This window comes from Macrobrachium rosenbergii, chromosome 20, assembly GCF_040412425.1.
Source record: "Macrobrachium rosenbergii isolate ZJJX-2024 chromosome 20, ASM4041242v1, whole genome shotgun sequence".
NCBI lineage: Eukaryota > Metazoa > Arthropoda > Malacostraca > Decapoda > Palaemonidae > Macrobrachium > Macrobrachium rosenbergii.
Genome location: NC_089760.1, coordinates 13,535,001 through 13,549,488, shown reverse-complemented (window position 1 = coordinate 13,549,488; position 14,488 = coordinate 13,535,001). Strand labels below are relative to the sequence as shown.

Below are 14,488 nucleotides of genomic sequence, written 5' to 3'. Positions count from 1 at the left end.
GACGTGCTAATCAATAGTGCTTTCATTTTACTGGAGTTCAACCTCATACCTTACCAACTACACCATTCCCTGATCTGGTCCATGTCCAGACTGGGGCTGAGGGCAGCTTCATTTCTCATAGTCATCGGTATACTGAACAATCTTGTTTTCCAAGCCAACAATTATATCATTTGTATACACTAAAAATAATAGTGGACCAAGAACACTGGCCTGTGCAACTCCAGACACAATAGGTCTTGGTTCACTAAAGATCCTGTCCACAGCAACTTGCTGCTGCCTACCTGTAAGGAAGTGCTTTGGCTAGAGTGTGTAGATTCTGGGGGAAGAGGTTCGTGTGTGCACTGACTAGTTGTCTTTCCCACGACCCTTACTCGCACCATTCATGCCAGAGTACAAACTGACACTATGAGCCCCTGTTCTAATAAGCTAGAATGTGAGCCCTCCTCTCCCCTTCTACAACAGGGTGGGGGAGGCAAGGTGGAACCTTTTATCCACAACAAAGGTTGCTAACCAATGATTTCCCGCCTCTGCAAAGGGAGACCAACTTATTTGGGATTAGTCTGACATGATTCTAGTCCATAACATGCAGAGCAGGAATAGAGGGACGTACCACCCTGCCCTAGGGGGTGGTGCCAGCAGAGCAGCACTGCCGTGCCCTCCAGGTTGGTGCCAGCAGAACAGTGCCAGTGCCCTTTTTCTGCATGATGGCACTGCCTTGCCCCCAAAGGTGCTCAGCCCCTACCTGCAGGTACTACCTTCCTCCTAAGTGGTAAGCCTCCATATATGAAAGACATAGTGTTTGTATCCCTATAGGAACAAATACCAGATTTCTAAAGCAATTTCTACTTATCATAGGTATACAAACTATATAGCCTTTTATATTGGAGGCAACCCACCGTGTCCACCCAGTTTCATTCTTTTCCCATCAGTTTTTAACTCTGAATATAGGCCAAAAGGACAATGGGTAACGCTGGTTGGGTGAGAATGGGCATCCCCTTTCTGCCATCTCCACCTGGGTACCACCCTTGTTTAGTCAGTACATAACTGGTCCAGTGCAAGTATGGAAGGATACTCTATATATGAAAGGCTACAGTTTACTTTTAAATTTGGCATCCCCTCTCCATCATCTCCACCTGGGTACCACCCTTGTTTAGTCAGTACACGGCTGGTCCAGCGCAAGACATGGAAGGATACTCCACATATGAAAGGCTACATTATAGTACTCTAAAATTTGGGCATGTTAAGGTACTGACATAAATAGATGACCAATAAAGTCTTGTACAGGTAAATGCAATGCTTGAAAATTATTCTCACACAGAATAAAAAATGGAGCATCCAGTGGTACAGTATCATATCAGCAGCCAGTCTATCTAGAACATAACTTCTGTTATTGGTGGGAATGCTATATGTATATGTAACTTTTTCATAATGGAAACTATGAAACGAATGGCTAAATGAATGACTGATTACTGTTATCTGGCATCATACATTGATCACTAACACAAATATCAATTAAAAGTGCAATAATGGTCACTGACACAAATATTAGTTAAAAGTACAACAATGTAATACATGTTTCATATTAAAAAAAAAAACCTATAATAATAAAAGATATAGTTATTTGACAGGGGGCCAGCTTCTGGAATACAACCTGTTTATTTAAAAATGCCTTTGTATCAACCACTACATCTTTGGGGGACTTAGCAAGAATGTACCTGCCTTCCTCATCATTATCTTTGAAGAGAATCTGTTTTTAAGACTTGGGAATTCAGTTAACAAATGCCTTACAGTCAAAGAAAGGGATCAGACATTCATCACTGTGACTGATATTCATCTATCAATAAAAAGCCATTTGTTAGATTGGCATGGGGTACTTGTAAACAGTAAAAAGTCTCTCATCTTGGCATGTTGCTTCTCCCCCAAGGAGAAATTACCCTTGTAATCTCTCATTTTACTCTTAACTGAGAGACTACTTTGTTCAAGTTGAATGGTTACACCATAGAATACTCTTGTGGTGGGCAGGAGGCCTATTGAACTTGAGGAGGGAGGGGGTGGAGATTCCACATTTTGAATCTCAATACAGTATCTCACTTTGATGTTTTTCTACCTCTCATAAATTATTCAATCTTTTTCATATTTTAATAGCTTCTTCCACCTTGCTATCCAACCTCTGCGAATATTTCATTAGCATTCTGCTAACCTTAACCCCACAAAAGGGGTAGTATTCAGCAAAGACCTTAACAACTTTCCAGAAGAAGAATTTCAAGTAGGTGCTGTCCTCATGTTTATTCAGTTAACAAACTAGGTGGGAGCAGCATCACCATCTTCCAAATCTATGCCTGGCTACAGAACTGTTGGACATATACTTATCAGAGTTAAGAAACTGAAGAGTACAACATGCCCATGCCACACTAAATGCAAGTGTTTGGCAAACAGAAATGATTTATTTGTTCATAAGAACATGATCTTGTGACTTAAAGTGCCCTGCTGATAAGATTTTGTTGTTAATACAATTGTCATATTAAACAATTTGCCCTCAATACAATTTTGAACAGAATGTCCCGAAAATTGCAAACACAAGTTTTATAAATATATATAAAGCTAAACAAAATCTGATTGGGGCTAATAAAAGCCCTCGGTCAACATTAGCCTCTGATAAAAACAACATGGGAAAATCCTTTTACTGATTCAAATTTGGCTTCACAGACAAAGAATAGAGATCCCTTATCTAAACCTTCTACCTATTACAGCACTATACCCAAAGGACTCAGTCTCTGAGCCTGATTCTCCTGTTGCATGTAAATTGTTTCTAACTCTAACCATACTGCTGCAACTGAATCCTCCCTGAACATATCAAGCCATTACCCCCAACCTGGCTGAGACAGGGAAAGAGCATGAAAACAAAATTCCAATGGAATTTAGCTCAACAGAGTTACTCCCTGCTATCTTGGGGAATAATATATACAATAAAGTTCAGTCCAGCAGCTCTAAACCCGTTTCATCTCTACAAAGGAAACCAAAAAGTTGTGGTTTTAAAAGATGGAAGCTGGATACTATAAACCCCTAAGACAGCCAATCTCATTGCTATGCTTGCTGAATGTCCTACGGTAACTACAACTACCAAAATTCTTTCATCTGCTGTTCGAGAGAATACTGGAGATTCCCTTCTTCCTGAGGTAAAGAGATTAAACTAAAATTTTTATTCCCTGCATGCTTCCCCTTCCAGAGTTGCTAGTATGTCTGGCCAAAAATCCATGCAATGTTTTTAGTTCAAGTCAGACATTTTGCAGTGGAACTGCGGGGGTCTGAAGCTCAAGCAGAACAACTCATCATCATATTCCAGGAATTGTGTTCTTACAGAAGACCATAGGAGATAAATAACCTTTCAATTCTGGGATGAATTATGCAATTATTGTACATATCTCAAAACTGAACATTTCTGTGGAAGCTGCAGCTTTTAACATGATTTTAGACAAAAAAACTGACTATTTACATGCTGGACCTTCCACCCAGAATTAAATAATTTAGCTTTGTTCTCCAATTCTACTACTGTACTTGTTGATTTCAGTGCTCATAATCCTACGGGGGTTGGTGATGTATTGGATTCAAAAGGGAAAGAAGTGGGAGATATTAACAATAATCCAAAGACTTTGTATAGCTCTGGGTCAATGACCTTTCCTGATACTTATAGTAACCACTTATCAGCTAAAGAATTAAGCTTATGATCTTCCAGCATAAAATTTAGATTTTAGATGGTCAGATAATGAATATTTAAACGGACATGACCACTTCCCAGTTCACTTAAAATATGATGAGAATGCCCCTACTGAACTGCCTCCTACATGGACGGCTGAGGCAGCTGATAGGAGCAAATTCAATAAGGGTAATGTTATCCACCCGACCACGAAGAAGGGTATAAATCTATTCCCACTCATAAGTACACATATCTGTCGAATTCCAATACATTTACTAGAGCTGGAATAGACCTTCCCTTGCCATCACAGGCAAGTGCTTAATCATATGTATTGCTTTTTAAGCTGAAGCATACATTTATAATCTTCTGGCCACCCTTTTTTTACCATAATAAAAACCCAAAATAATCATACCTCAGTTATCAAAAACATGAAAGACCCTTTAATTGCTTCATATTTGGCTACGTGGATAAAGGATAAAAACTCTTGACTTTCACTTTCCACATCTCTGAATACAGTATGTGAATATATAAAAACAAACTCAACCTTTCCAAAGATCTGTGTCTAAGCCTGATTCTCCTGATGCTTTTGAATTTGTCTCTATACCTGACTCTACTGCTGCAACTGAATCCTCCCTAGACATGTCAGGCTCAGTGCCTGACCTGATTAAGACAATGAAGGTAGATGAAAAACCATATCCCAGTGGAATTTAGTTCAGACGAATTATTCCCTCCTCTCATAGGAAAAACTTTAACAATAAAGTTCAATTCAGCAGCTCTGAATGTTTCACCGGTACAAAGGAATCTGAAATGTAATGAAGGTTTTATATTCCCAAAAAGTAGGATTTGAATACAGTAATAGCTGCGGCTATTACTGTCATTTTAGACAAACAACTGGCCATTTGGCTTCAGTGGAAATATCCAGAGTTAAATCATTCAGTTTCCATCTCCACTCCTACTATTTGGTGATTTCAGTGCTCAAAATCCTCTGTGGAGCTGGTGAGGCATTGGGTTCAGAAGGGAAAATGGTAAAAGACATTAAAAATAATCCAGTAATTCTGTATACTGATGGGTTATATACTCAAGTAATACGTAAGGTAATCACTTCCCTGCTACAGACTCAAGCTTATGCAATTCCAGTAAACATTTAGTTATAGTTTGGTCAGTTGATGAGCGCTTGAATGGAAGTGACCACTTCCCAATTCACTTAAGACTGGTAAAATAGCCCCACTAAATTCCTCATAATGGTGAGCAAAATAGGCAGACTGGAGCAAATTCAGCCAAGTTGTCGCCCTGGACAGAGAATTTGAGTCTCTTAACCCATACCGTACTCGAAGCCTAAGACTTTGCCACCAACCCAACGCTCAAGAGCGCTTATGATACTAAATTAAAAACTAAAGCGAAATCTCACAGACCTGCAGTTCCATGGTGAAACAAAACATATAGTGTTTTCTGAAAGGGTACACGAGAATGCCACAAGAGGTTACATACAGTGGCTCCTCTCAAAGTCAAATGATAAATAAATGTGCCCTTGCCAAACAGCAAAAGCATTCAAGAAAAGCTGTTAAAGAGCCATGGCCATAATGCATTAATTTGGTCAATTCTAAGATCACAATGATAGCTGTTGGGGGAAAAATCAGTAAGCTTAGTGGCAAGTTTGGCCCTTCACTCGCCCCCCATTTTTTAAAGTAAATGATACTGGGATCAGTGATCCTATGAAGTTTCCGAAAAACTAGGCCAATATTTTTCAAGTATCTCGACCTTTAAAAATTATACTGCTAAGTTTCAATTTGTGAATCTGAGATGGGCTTGACGTTACCTCAAGGTTATATATAAAATAAAGTTTTCTCTTAACTAATTTAAAGATGCTCTGTTATCAACAAAGGCTACTGCCCCTTGAAAGGAAACATTACACGATAGGCTAAACTCACATGCTCTAGTTACATTGATGGCCTGAAACTGGAAGTTTAGAAATCCTAAAATATATTTTTCAAAATGTTTCAGGTTAATTGGGAGCTGATAAGAAATCATTGGTGAGGTTGTATGATTTGCCGTAGGTTCCAGTTTGAGTATGTGTATCAAATATAGTCTTATGCATGTAAAACTGAATTAAAAGAACTTGATCTTGTACGTAATATGCTGCAGTGCATTTAGGACCTCACTTGTTGAGAGCATTTATGCGGACATTAATGATTTATCACCTGATTTGAGAAGGAAGGCATTGGGTCTATGGTATTTGTGCAGAATTAGTTCTGCACTCAGTAACCATTCCTTTGACCTCTTAAAAGAAGCTAGTGACTCAGAGATTCAGTGTGCCATGATCATCTAAACCTCCCAACATCAGATTAAGTAAGCAATTTAATGTCCTCTCTTTTAAGGGACAAAATATTCATAAAGTTAATCATCCCAACGTCCCACCTTGGATCACACCTGAAATCATTTTCAAAGAATACTCCCTAAAAAGAGGTTAGCTCCAAATTCCTTGAACATGATGTTAATCATGTTCAAGGAAAGATCACATGAAGCTTTTTATGGATAGTTCAAAGCCAGATAATGGTGGTGAAAGCACTGATATCAACAGGGATGAATCATATGCAGCAATGTTACCTGATTTTCCCTCTCGTTTGGGGTAAACTCCTTTGATGCGACAACTGTCTGCTAATATTGGTATCTGATATTCAATTGCGCATTATTGCATTTAACTTCTTTAGTAGACGTATTTCTCTTATTTTTTTTATTTTATTCTCTATTTCCAGAATATCTTCCCAATCACGATTGATTCATCTATAATCCATTAGTTAGGGCACTGGCGTTGCTTTATACAATGGCCATCAGTAAAATGTAATTGGAACTACTAGTTCGTCCGTACCGAAAATCAATACGATGATTCTGATGTCTTCTAAATGTGTAACAAAAGAGTTGTAAAACATACAACAACAGATCTTTAATGTCGAGCATATTTGTTTGAGAATTATGAAGACCAAAATTACATCCTCTTCAAAACAAGTAAATGAACACTGAAACGCAGCTAATACCCTATCATCATGCTATTGCATAAAAAGGACGATTTTTCTTCCTAACAGCAACCGACGGCACTAGCGGTAGCAGCAGCAGTAGCAGCAGGGAGAAAGCAGGTAGTCGTTGTCGCTTTCATAAACATTTTATAGCCTGATATACGACGGAAGCGTTACGTCACTTTTGAGAGTTAAGGCAACGATAACAATATGATCCGCGTTCTTTATTAGCCCCAGATCCCTTTTATCACACTACAAACTAAGCGAAATCACCTCGGGCCACCAACCTCTTGCCTTTTCATCTACAACGTAAATACTGCGTTGTCATGCAAATGCGTACACAGTTTATTAATATACGAATATAAACATGAATGGACGTGTGATGGTTTCGTCATTACTTTAACTTGATACTCTTATGCTTTTACATATTAAGCTACAACTAAGCTACTGATATCGAAGCTGCTGTACCCTAAAAATCGAAAGGAAATGCATGGTCACTACACCTACTCTGAGCGTAATTGAAACTCAAAAGTCTTCATACGGTTTGTACAAAGGAGTCGGTGACTTAATGCACCAGGCCATCAAGAGAGATAAGAATGTTGTACAGTACATATGCCTGTACATAAATCTCTTAAATTTATGTTTGTCCCTCGATTCGAAATCAACCCATCTCCATCTTGATAGATCAGTGGTCTTATATATATATATATATATATATATATATATATATATATATATATATATATATATATATATATATATATATATATATATATATATATATATATGTGTGTGTGTGTGTGTGTGTGAGAGAGAGAGAGAGAGAGAGAGAGAGAGAGAGAGAGAGAGAGAGAGAGCGCCAGCCACGCATACTATCTTAGTAATGAGCTACGGACTAAATGGAAAGTAAACTAATTTTCTTTTAACTAACGTACGCTGAAGTGTACAATTCTTTGCTCTTTAACTGCTGAGCAGTGATAAAAAAAAATTGAATTCGAACAGCTTTTAAGGTCTAAAAGAATGTCCCCTTGACAATAGCAAAACTCCCTAAGTAGTCTGTAGAACATCTCATTCTACATTTAGATAATTTTATTCTGTTTACCTACAGTATTCAATGGTATTAGTCGACGGAGACTTTTACTAAAAAGTGACTGGAAATATCTTAGCTTTTACTGAACAGCTTGCATAATACTTAGCTTTATTTTAACGAATCTAGATATAAATCTGTACTTTGATCTCGACCCCAAAGCCGATCTGGGTAGCCGACTTACGCAAGATAATAGAGATCATGGGTTTACCTTACGATGGAATTTTGTTTGTGTTGACTATAATCTTTTTTGTACACACAAACACAAATAACTAGAAAGAGGGCAAATTCCTAAGAACAATAAATGAATATAAATAAAAAATCTTAAAAATAATACTGAATTGTGACTTTGATTTTTTCAGACAAACTTTGGTATTCTCAAGGTACCCCTACAGAAACCAGAACATGGATATAGGAAGCTAAACTGAATTTGATTTTAGGCTGAAATTTATGACTATGTTACTGCTGGGTCTTCTTGTCCTCCTGTCAGTGATTGCATTTAGTCCTCAGATCTTAAATGCTAAAAATCTACAACTATTTTAATTGTAGAGTGATACAGACCCTTTTCTCAGTAATCTTTATTGTCAATCATTTAACTGGAATCAGGACGTTCCTCATCGACTCAATCGATGCGGAATTCATCTCAAGTTAAAATAATTCTGTTCACATATTATTTTAAATCATTCTAACTGACCTTGCCATTAATCATTGACAGTACTGACCAAGATGTGAAGCAGGTATATAACGTCATAATATCGTAAAGTAATTACTAAATTGAATGCCATAAAAGTCTTCACATTCTTTCCTAATCTGTGACTTCGGTAGTACATCCTGAATTTTGTGGCGAATTGCAGAACAGAACACCAGATAATGATTATGATATAGGTTGTGTCTTAAGTCTGTCCACGAAAATGTCGATTTCAAAATTTGGTTTCAATCAAATTTACAAGTACAGTATTCTGAAGAGTAATAAGTCATAACTCGGTCTTCTACTCTTATGACAGTTATCTTTTTGCCTGTCTGATTTTAGGAACCACGTCTTTACACAAGATCTACAGGTTAAGACGCAAATATTCCTAAAACAACAACCGTAGTCATTATCGCTTCTGGTAAATACAATACATAATGCATACCTTTATGACCACTTTATCTAATCTGAGATTGCTCAGTTATAAAACTCGCGTTTCTCCTTTGTTATAAGTCCATGCAACTTAATTTCCATGCTGTGAATTTTAGCCTATCTTGATGTGTATTTTCAATGTCGTGTGGTATTCTCAGGTAGTGAATGCGAGAGAAATTATATATATTTTTTTATCAGATGTAATAAGCAGAATGTGCTAACTCGTCTTAAAAGTGGCACCATTAACTTCATGGAAATGGCAAAATTTCACATAGATTTTCGACAGTGGTTGTAAAGTTATTTCTTATAATCTCTGTCGACAATGACTATTTCCAGGTCGTGGCTTCTAGTCATAGGATAAACCGATTTTTGATTAATGTAAATTATTGTCTCTCTCCTTTCATCAGCATTCGATATCTGCACTTGAGCCTACTCTCACTTCATGAAGGAGAGTAGGCTCAATCATCCATACACACATTTCAACCTATTTTCATACCGGTTTAAACATGATGAACCCCTGTTCCTGTCATATCTAATCAAAGGTCATTGTTTTAATATATCAGAATAATAACCGGCTGTAGAAAAAAAATTACACTCGGCTATTTGACTTTATTCCTGCCGCTGTTTAAGTTGAGCATAATAGACTAGACCGAACGTCAGTGACTTATTTTATCTATATCCGCGACAGTATCATATTTTAAATCTGTAAGGACAAAGCGAACTCCCCCTTGTTTGGCTGCCCTAAGCGCGTGTCTTTTCTAGTCTGTTCAAGATGAATGAGCTGAGAAAACCAAGTAGTTAGTTCAACAGTTGAACATGGTTAGCCTTTCGTGTTAATAAACAGATTCACAAACTTGGTAACCATGATAACTGTTGTGAACTAAAGAGTTCTTTAGCGGTCAAATTAGGCACAGATAAATGGTGAAGGAATAAGATTTAGAATATAAAATGTAATAAAAGAAAAAACAAAAGGAGTGTTCATATGTTAGAGGTTTGCTGTGACAGGGCTGTGTGTGCGTCACACATCAACAATAGCTAATATGAAAGGCATAAGATTAGGCTACCTTATTTTTCAGACGCTCAATATGCTGCAGAAACTTTTTAAAAGGATTTCGTATAAATATATCTTCATACTTCTACTAAATAATATACTTGCCAACCCTACACTCACAAAAAAACCTTGTACAGTTGCTATAAAATCCGAATCAGTTACAATAACCTCGAAACATTTTCAAGCCAAATCCTTTGGTGAGCCTGACTTCTTCTTTTAACGTGCTTTTTTCCCATTTGTATGGGGTAAGCACGATGCCTTCTTTTGAAGGACTTTGATTTGGCTTTGGGGTAGACTGTAGTCTCGATCGGCTGCCCTGCCTGTCATCGCTTAGACCCCGGTAGCGTATGTACATGTATTGTACCAGTCACCAGCGCCCCTTCTCCCAGCAGCAAGGAGACGTTGCGCAGTTAGGTCGACAGTCGAGACGTGTGAGGTGTCTGTTATGTTTTTAGAAGATGTTGGAGTGGCTTTGTTTGTGTGTGTATTAGTCTGTAAAACCCATTTGCTTTTAAGCAAACCTATCCGTTGATTACATATTCCCGGGGTGTCTACATGGATAGCAAAGTGTCTGCCTCTCCAACCAGTCGGCTGCGGATTTGAACCCGCGCCACAGACCTCTAAGAAGTCCGAGGCTGCTGCTCTAACCAACTTGGCCATCGAGGCTCTTTGGTGAGCCTGACACTTGACTTTAAAACTAATCATGTACAAAATCACCCTTTTTGAACCTCTCCAATAACTGTAACATGTAAGATTCTGCACTACTTGGTGATTATGAAAGTGACAGACAAGCAAACATACCAGCATCCACAATCCCTTCCTAAACAACATTTATAAAAAATAAAAACACATATACCACACCTTAAAAACAACCACAAAATAAAGAAAAATAATGCACTCACTTTCAAAAGACAATTCTGTCGCTTCTTTTCCGACTGGATCAGAGTTGTCCTCCTTTCTTTTAAGTTTTCTCCTTTATAGGGCTGCATTCAGTGTGGCCATTTGGCTGTCCATCCTACTGATTTCCCTATGAAGAGGAAAAAGGGTGATGTGTGATTTTGAAACTCAGTTTTAATGGACAGACAAGTGCTAGCTAAAAATTTTTCGAGTAGGTAATTTATTTATGATTTTTTTTTATTTAAGAAATCATATCATGGTGTAAAATAAATTTTCAATTCAGGAGGAACTGTGTGAGAGACTACTTATGCAGGGGGCCCATGAATATTGCTCTAGTTACGATACAAAATTTAGTTAATAATACACTATGCATTTAATTAAATGAATTGAGCTGACATATCAACTTGCTAACAACCTCAACAAATAGTCCAACCACAGACATAAACAGAACCAAAAAATATGGATAAATACTATGCTTAAAGACAGAAGTTTGTTATATACTTTCGGTTGGATATTTTCTTTGCATTACACTTTCGTGGTTTGTGAGTCACACTATCACTGTCGTGGGGTAATTAGTACCCCAATTTGGAAAATCAGTAAAACAAAATGTAAAATTAATATAACAAAATGTAAAAATATTTTATTTCTGAAAAAGTCCAAAGAAACTTCAACCTTTCTTCTTTCATTGGTAACTAACCTATTTTGAAAAATTAGAAAATAACAAGCTTTTGGGGTAACTTAAGAAAACTTTGAAAAATAGGGAAATATGTAAAATACCCTACATGAAGCTACTGGGAACACCAGCCCTCTTGGGGGATATGCATTTTAGTAGGAGGAAAAAAAGCAAGAAAAATTAAATTTTTTTCGGGTAAAACATACCCCGCGATAGTGTTTAAGTTAAAAATAAACTAACATTTATAGTTACTTCCACTAAAGTTAAAATGCGTCTCGATGACGACAAAAATGTTCAAATTTGATTCAATAAACACACGGAGATTAACATAACACTGATGTACTACTGCATAAGAAATACAACAGTAACAGATCAGGATATAAAAAGGTGAAATTATAGTCAGGCTAAGGCTGGGGTGAGATTTGATGCTTCACTACCCGTCACGCATCAAATATATCCTTTACAACCAAAGTTTTTTCTCTCCTTTCTAGTTATGTTTTCCTCGTTTCTTTCAGTTATTTTTTTTTACTAGACCTCAGCCTTTCGTTTTATGAACTCGTTTGTCTTCATTCGCGCCGATGTTCCCTTGGAATAGGTGTTCCTACGGCCGGAGTTACTGTCAGCTCTCGTTATTCAAGCCTACGTTTATGTTCCGTCGTCTGTCCTCTCTACTTTTCCTTTTAATTTATATCAGTTCTCGGGGGGGTTTTGTTATGACTTTCTTTCGTCGTTTAATGACTTTCTTTGCGGGCCTACAAAAAATATATTGTGAAACGGCATTATTCGTGTAAACTGCACTTGGTTGAAAAATCTAAAAATGATTATACAAGACAAGACACGCACACACACACACACACATATATATATATATATATATGTATGTATGTATGTATGTATGTATGTATGTATGTATGTATGTATGTATGTATGTATGTATGTATGTATATTTGTATATACTGTATATGTGTGTGTGTGAAATTTTGTCACATATACACTGACATTTTCTTATATTCACAGTGTCGGAATTATCTTGTACCTCTCTTCAGAGAGAGAGAGAGAGAGAGAGAGAGAGAGAGAGAGAGAGAGAGAGAGAGAGAGAGAGAGAGAGAGAGAGAGAGAGAGAGAGAGAAGGAAATCAACATCAGTGAGGAATGAATACAGGATAATGTTGGAAACAACAAAAACTCACGATATAAACAGAGGACATGACCATGAGGAAGGTGAAACAACGGAGTGCAAGATCTTTTCTATTTACACTCAAGTATTTGAAAGCAAACTACATACAATGGAAAAAAAAAGAGATAAAAAAATGACTAAGTTTTACAAACAAGATTACAAGTGCATATAACCATTTTAATACTTACAAAGGTCATTACATCTTAGGTACCTCCTTGGATTAACCAAGGAGAGGCAGTGGTCACTAAGAAAGGACTACTGAGTTTCTTATTATTTTAGAAAAAGGCGGGGTCCATTGTGTACGATGCCATTCCCTTTACCACTTGCGGTCGGTTAGTCCGGATATTATCTAAGATGGATATTAATTATTGTCTGTGACGGCATATTAAAGACTTCTGTTATGGAATATAATGTAATTATTGTACGCTGAACATCTGTATAATTATAAAAAAAGAGAGCTATCTGAGTTGATTATTGACTGCTGCATATGAAAACAATTTGTAGAATATTGCAACATGAAAATTTCTAAACACAATATTGTAATTAAAGAATAATGTACTTTGTGCATTGGACATTTTAGATAAAAAAAAAAAAAAGTCTCATTTAGATCTCTTCTGAGCATCTTGTGCAGTGAATAATGTACTTTGTACATTGGGCATTTTAAATAAAAGAAAAAGAAGAGTCTCATTTAGGTCTCTTCTGAGCATCTTGTGCAGAATGGAGTCAAGGGTATACAGTCCCGACGTTAATCAATATTATTTTCATTTGTTGGCTGTATTAACCCAGATTCCAAAAGATTCTTAGAAAATATCGTTACACCTTGCTATTATAATACTATGGGACCAATCAATTCTATGTGATTTTCCACTTATGCGTCCACACAGAGCACTATTTTTTTGGCCAGTTCTAACTAGATATTCATGTTGATATATACTGACATTTAATTCCTTATTTGTCCATTAGAATCTTCATTAATACAACTAAGAAGTGAAAATGTTAATTTATGTCTAGGTCTGTTTACCCTTGATCCCATTCTGCACAAGACGATCAGTATCTGAGTTAAATCAAGCCATCGTTCCTGAGCTGAAACTATCCCAAATGTAATGAATTTGATATGCAATAAAAACGGTTAAATACTCCTTAAAGGTAAGTAAAGACGATGCGTTTTTTTCGTTCGATTTTCCGCATGCCTCTGACGCATTCGACAGCGCACATAGCGCATGCGATTGCGCATGCCTTTTTTCTCGGAAATCAACGAGGCATGCGACGACGCAAGGCTTCCCACCGGTGATGGGAGTCAAGTGCGTTTTTTGTGCCATTTTTTTTTACCCTGAAAGCTATTGTGCACTAAAATCTAATTACCATGTCACTTGACAACAAAGAACTAACTCCTAATTTTATCGAAGATTGCCAAAAACACGAGGTGTTTTGGAAAACTGATTTAAAAGGTTATTCTAACAAGTTATTGAGAGGAGATGCCCTTCAAAAACTTAGTGAAAAATATGCAACAGATGTCACATTGTAAATCTTGCAAAATGGTGTTTTTGTTCTGTTTAAAATATTCCTTCATCCATAATCTTTTTTGCTGTTTCTTTCGTCTCTGCTTAAAAACATTATGAATAATTAAGTAAGCGGCACAAACTCCCGCACAAACAAGTGGTTCCACCGATATCACTGCAACTAAAAAATAGCAACGTGTGGACAGTAAGAGGCATTCTTTCACGGGAAAACGCACCGTCTGGACTCACCTGTACTCTTACAGTTGAATCACAGTAAAAA

The 14,488-nt window shown here is 37.0% G+C and overlaps 1 long non-coding RNA gene across 2 annotated transcripts in view; it reads right to left on the bottom strand.

The window, feature by feature from the left end:
* Positions 1-14,488, bottom strand: part of LOC136849057 (uncharacterized) — a 33,033-nt gene that overhangs the window by 7,402 nt on the left and 11,143 nt on the right. For both annotated transcript variants that reach the window (XR_010856221.1, XR_010856222.1), the window contains exon 3: positions 10,866-10,990. This is a non-coding gene — a long non-coding RNA (uncharacterized lncRNA). The remainder of the gene's footprint in view (positions 1-10,865; positions 10,991-14,488) is intronic.